Here is a 6493-nt window from a genome sequence, read left to right on the forward strand (position 1 = left end):
CGTCAATTTCATACTTGTCAAGGATGGCCAGCTTAACTTTTACGTAGTCCCTGGCATCCTGTATATCCATCGCCACATAAGCGGCACGGGCCTTCCCCCGACAATAAGGGAACTAAGTACAAGGCCCAATTGTCCATTGGCCACTGGTTTGCAAATGCAATCCTTTCGAACGTGGTCAAATAATGTTTGTTTATTTTGTGGGCATATGTTTGAGGGCTGATACCGAGTCCTCCTTTTAAATAAATATGAATATTTTGGTATAAAAAGCCACCATCTCCTGCACCCTTCTTCCTGACTACACCACCAACTCCAGTCGCCCACATCCCAAAACGCGGGTTAACCACCTGGGTCCCTCACAGGCCTCACTCATGATTTCTGTCCTTAAAAAACAGAGTGAGGCATCATGTGTCGAACAGATGGCATCACTATATGTGACATCATAATAGGGTCATTAAACCGGCTTGCACCTGTGCTTCACTGACGCCTGCGGCAATTCCAAGGCTCCTCTTCTCTCTGTCCCTCTCAATTCAACTCTATTTAAATTATTGTTCTTTAGAGTTCACTTCTAATGCTTCAGCATTCACAAGTTCTATAGAACCCATTAGTCTTCTAAGAACACCCATAATAACACAGTATACCTGTCAAATACATGCAAGAATGCAAGTCTGTGTGTGTATCCGACTGCATGAGGTAAAAGCAGTCTCCTCTCTGACTAATGCTTTTCATGTTGCTCTCGTTAACCTCGTCTCCAGACCAACACAATACATATAATTCAACAGAATGTCACTAGATGCGACAAGGCAAACTGACATATTGCTCCTAGGAGGTCTGCCACCTTGTGTTTGACAACATGACATATTGTAACATTTGCTCTCCTTCACCAATAGGGGGAGCTGTAGGAGTAAAAATAAAGTCCACATTAATTGGGAGGATTTGGCACCCTATGGAGCTAAGCTGAAAATGACCAAAGCTGAGCCTTTTACAACAACAACAACAACTATGGATTGTGGTTTAGAGTTTAGGTAATGTTTCCGTATTGGTGATATGTAAATCAGAAACAAGGATTCACAAGTTGTGTTTGTGTATGGAAATGCAATGTTAGTAAAAATAATCCTGGAGTAGAAATACTTCTGCAATGCCATTTCAGTATTTTATAACTTTAAGGCCCAAATCTGATGTCAAATGGTATGCAGAATTAAGAAAAAGTCCAGATATCTGAATTTGGTATTGTCACAGCCCCAGAGGCCGAGTAAAACAGGTTTGGAACCAAAAGCAGACAAAGGCAACAAAGACAGAAACATAAAAACCCACAGGCCAGGCCAGGGCTAGATGCACAGTCCAAAGCAGTCCAAGAAAACCCTCAAAGGCAATTCCAGGCACACAGACAGGCAGGCGGAACGCAACAGGAAGACGAGGCAAGAGAGGTTTCCAGGCAAGCGAAGAGATAATCCAGCACTGAATGCTTCTTCAGAGCGCGGTTAAACACAGGCACTGACGAGGTCCATTTAAACACAGGAGTGTGACCAGGCACCGGGAAGAGACAAGGTCCAATTAGCCACAGGTGTGTTAGGCCAGGCACAGGGAAGAGACAGTGAGTCAAGGGCATGGCAAAACCTGGAGCGGAGAGAGAGAGAGAGAGAGAGAGAGAGCGAGAGAGAGAGAGAGAGAGAGCAAGACATGGGGCACGTGAAAGAGAAAACATGGATCTGGATCAGATCGTGACAGGTATACCTATTATTATTGAATTAATGAACCCCTTCCCCACATACAAGCTTGACAGTGCAGTTCCAGAATATGGAGTTGGAAGCTTGGTCACTTCCAGTTCAAGTCAACCTCATGTGTCCACACACAGAGATCAACTGAAGAAGATCTATCCAGGGTAATGAAAGGCATCACATTGAATCAGGTAATGAAACTCCCAATCTCATGTAGAGTTCAGCACTTAAAGGATATCACCAGATTCAGGCTGGTTAAAGTAATGAAGTTATTGATGATATGAATGATACGTTTTATTTTTGATGTTGTAATGTTATTTCATGTTTTGTTTTCTAAGTCATCTTGTGGAGACAAAACCGGAATCTCACAAGAGGTTGTAAACTACTACTTCAACTCGGATGGACAGATGGGCAGATAGTGTCTGTTGAGCTCTAAAACTCAGACAGGCAGAGTGTGTGCGGTGGGATGCTGGCCAGATGTCAATTGTGCATCCTAATGAAACTGATGAGATGAACACTGAGAAACTGTGTGTGTGAGATCTGGTGCCAACCGGGTGCTGTCCCTGGTGCTGAAACAAGAAGCCCCTGGCAGCAAAGCCTTGACTTGTTGAGACCATCTTTATATCTGATAATGTGGAGACCATCTATATATCTGATAATGTGGAGACCATCTATATATCTGATAATGTGGAGACCATCTATATATCTGATAATGTGGAGACCATCTATATATCCGATAATGTGGAGACCATCTATATATCTGATAATGTGGAGACCATCTATATATCTGATAATGTGGAAACCATCTATATATCTGATATATCTAAGAACTTGAGAGAGGGGTAGACAAAGCATGATGAAGAGGAACACAATCATTCATTTGTCACATTTCCTTGGAGCACGGTGATAGACATAGTATGTGTCCGTCCAACAACCCAGCCTCACATGTCTGTCCAGGAAACCCTGATAGGCACTGTGAAACAAAGGATATAAAACCTTTTTTACAGCACAGGATAATGTGAAGTACATTGACATAATCACACAGAAGGGTCGATCAGAGGCTAGTTTATTTTCTATCACAGGCAACAAGTTTGTAGAAAGTTTTGAGAGATGACAAATAGCATACAAGTGATTTTTTTTCCTTCCTTTACAAAGAACACTTAATAACAGCAACGTCAGTCGTTAGGTACATGCCACCGGAGAAGATGATAGATTCAGCATGGCTGTGAAACACTGGAGAAGATAATAGATTCAGCATGGCTGTGAAACACCGGAGAAGATGATAGATACAGCATGGCTGTGAAACACCCGTCTGCAACCTGAAAGCCCCAGCCAACAGACACACATACCAGAGGAGAGGAGGAGCAGGCGGGCAGCAGTAGGGATGGTAGCACCGGTAAGCACCAGACTGAGTGCTAGCACACTGGCCCATATGACTGTGTGTGCGTGTGTGTGTGTGTGTGTGTGTGTGTGTGTGTGTGTGTGCTAGCACACTGGCCCGTCTGACTGTAGGCTACTGTGACTCGGTTACTCCTTTCCTCCAGAGGTATGCTCGTCTCTGGTCCGTGAGAAGTGTCCACGGACCAATCAGAGAGGCTTCAGGTTTCAAACCAGGTGTGTGTTTGTGTGTGTGTGTGTGTGTGTGTGTGTGTGTGTGTGTGTGTGTGTGTGCATGTGTATGGGCACGTGTGTGTGTGTGTGTGCATGTGTATGGGTGTGTTTGTGTGTGCGTGTGTGCACGTCTGTCTTTGAAAATCATTCCCGTCTCATGATCTAGCTAAGAGATGAGAGAAGTGAAGTTGGGATGAACACATCTAAAGTTACCCATGTGTGTTTCATATAGTATATGTTAGAATTGTGAAAGCTGTAATGTAATTACAGACATTTGGAACTCAGTTACATAAGTAAGTAAGTGTTCAAGGAATATTGTGAATGTCAGGTTTTGACTTCATGTGAAGTACATATGTGACTAAACATTGAAACAATAAGGTGAATTATGTGTGCTAAACTAGCTTGTTAGCTATAACTTGAGCACGGCGAATGATTTTCAAGCTCCCCCAACACACTGTCATAGAATGGATTGTCTTGTAAAATCGAATCTTTACACAATGATTCTGAATTCAAAAAGAAAACGAGTTCTCCGGGTTTCCTGTTAATAGTCTTTTAACGTGATTTCTGTGTGTAAGTCTTCACTGTGTTGTAGAATGCATTGTGCTGTTGTACATGCAAAAGAATGTCCTTGATAAATCAAGTTAAAAGTGTCAAACTGACATTTCATTAATGAACATGCGGAGATCTGACTGATCTGGGAGCAAAACCAGGGGTTCAATTCAAATGAGTGCTGGGTTGACTAACAAAAGTGAAACACTGTTGGTTTTGAAACATCACCATAGAGAAGCATCCTCCTCAACATTTATGCTACTGTTGTGTAACAAAATATGTGTGTGACATCATGGTAAAAAGTCAGACATTTTCCTATGCTGCCGCTTGAGGCAAGAAAGGAAAATCTTTGACCTTATAATTTCATGATATGTTGGGAAGTGAATTTAAAAGTTACGAAACTGATACATTTACTTTGAAGTAACGTTTGTACTATACCTTGAAATGCAAGTGAATATCCCTGTACATTTTTTTTACATATTACATAACTCAAGAGTAAAAACAAAACATTGTAAAGTTGTAAACAACATTTTTTCCCTAAAGACAAATCAGGTAATACATATATTAATTGTTACAATAACATTTGTTATATGTTTGTAACGAGGACAGCAAATCTGATTTATGGATGGATAAAGTTTCACCAGAATGTAAAACCTATTACAAAATACAAAATACCCAGTAAGAAATGTATCAAAATTAACTACAACTTACTGATGTAAAAATGCATTGAATTGAAAGACAGTATTTTGTATTTTGAAATTCTGTTCTACTGGAGGAAAATGAAACCAAAAAAACTGAAAAAAGAGAAAAATAAAACAGACCCAGACTGACAAAAAACACTAGTTTACAAAAAACTTATACGACACATCAGAGCTAATTGGTATTTAACAGTGTTTTTACAATTTGTGTACAGGTTGAGAGGAAATGTTTTACAGCTGACTGTGTTGTGCCCTTTTAAAGATGCCATCTGTTTTTTTGTTTTGTTTTTATGTGAGCCTCAAGGCCAAAAGAGTGAGTAAACCTAGAAGACTAGCCCATCCCTCCCAGCAGAAACTGATACTTTTTCTCTGTCAAATCCTTTGTTTCAATGAACACCCTCATTTCTATTTGCAATCTACTGTAGGGTCCCTTCTAGATGGCTTGATTGCCGAGCAACACAGGAGGACAAAGACATGCATGTGCCTTCTCAGATTTGGACCAGGCCCGGAGGAGTGAGGCGCAGAGTCCTTTGAGTTTGAGTTGAGCAAAACATCGCGGCTTAAACATGGAACTACATTATTTGTTGGGGAGGAGGGGGGGGGGGGGCACCTTAGTGTAGACTTCCTTACACACCACTCGTCCAAAGACACTCGCAGATGGGGGCGGGTCAGTTCAAACTCATCCTAGGCACGCTGGGGATATCTGTGTCTATTTGTATTTCGGGAATATCCTTGAAGAAGAGCACGCACAGGAGAGGGTCGACCACCAGCTGCAAGATGACGACCGAGAGGCAGCCTATCATGGCCTCGGCGTTGACCTCGGGCTCCCTCGGCGAGTCGTGCTCGAACAGGATGCCGCGCGCGAAGAAGTGCGGCACGTAGACGACGAGCATGCTCGCCACGGCCAGTGCAAGCCGACCGATTTTCTTGGTCCTGTACCACTTCTCGTCCTCGGGCGACTGGTACAGGTAGGTGAGCACGGCCGTGCCGATGAGCAGCACCACGGCCAGCAGGAACCACACTATGTAGGCGGCGGGGCACTCGAGGTGCGGAGCGACGGCCACGTAGGCGATGAGGAAGACCCACTCGAGCAGCGACACGGCCACGGTGACGAGCACGAAGGGCCAGCTGGACGTGAGCATGGGGTTGATGAGGGACAGGATGGCCTCTAGCGCCGCCAGCTGGTGAAAGTGGAGACCGCAGAACTGCATGCCCAGCCAGAGGAAGAGCATCAGGCGGCACTTGATGGACGTGATGAGGCAGACGCCGCGCGCCAGCACAATCACCACCACAGAGTTCATCACCAGCTCCAGGAAGTCGAAGAGGAGCACCGAGGCCACGAACGCCGTGATCCGCCCGCCGCGCCGCAGGAAGAGGTGGAGCCGGCGGAGCGCCCAGATGAGGAGGGGCACACCCAGGCAGATGCCCACGGACAGGAGGATGGCCACAGAGTTCATCAGCACGGCGAAGGTGGTGCCGAAGTCGTCTCGGTGGTCCAGTTGCATGTTCCTCTTGCGGAAGTCCTCACTGCGGTGGCGGGGGTCCAGGGTGTGGGGGTTATGGTCCATGGCGGTGTTTGGTTGAGCTGTCAAAAAGGGATACAATGTTTTAATACCACCTAAAATGCTTTTAATACTAACTAACAATGTTTTAATACCACCTAAAATACCTTTAATACTAACTAACAATGTTTCAATACCACCTAAAATGCTTTTAATACTAACTAACAATGTTTTAATACCACCTAAAATGCTTTTAATACTAACTTCGCAGTGGGTACATGTCTGTCTTAGAGTGTGTGTGTGTGTATGTGTATGAGTACATATGTGCAAATAGGAGACACATTTCATGTTACTAATGCTAAGACCACTGAAGACTTCTGACCACCCTTAAGGTCTACAGCCATGTGATAAGTTTAGC

Source organism: Clupea harengus, chromosome 18 (assembly GCF_900700415.2).
Source record: "Clupea harengus chromosome 18, Ch_v2.0.2, whole genome shotgun sequence".
Lineage (NCBI taxonomy): Eukaryota > Metazoa > Chordata > Actinopteri > Clupeiformes > Clupeidae > Clupea > Clupea harengus.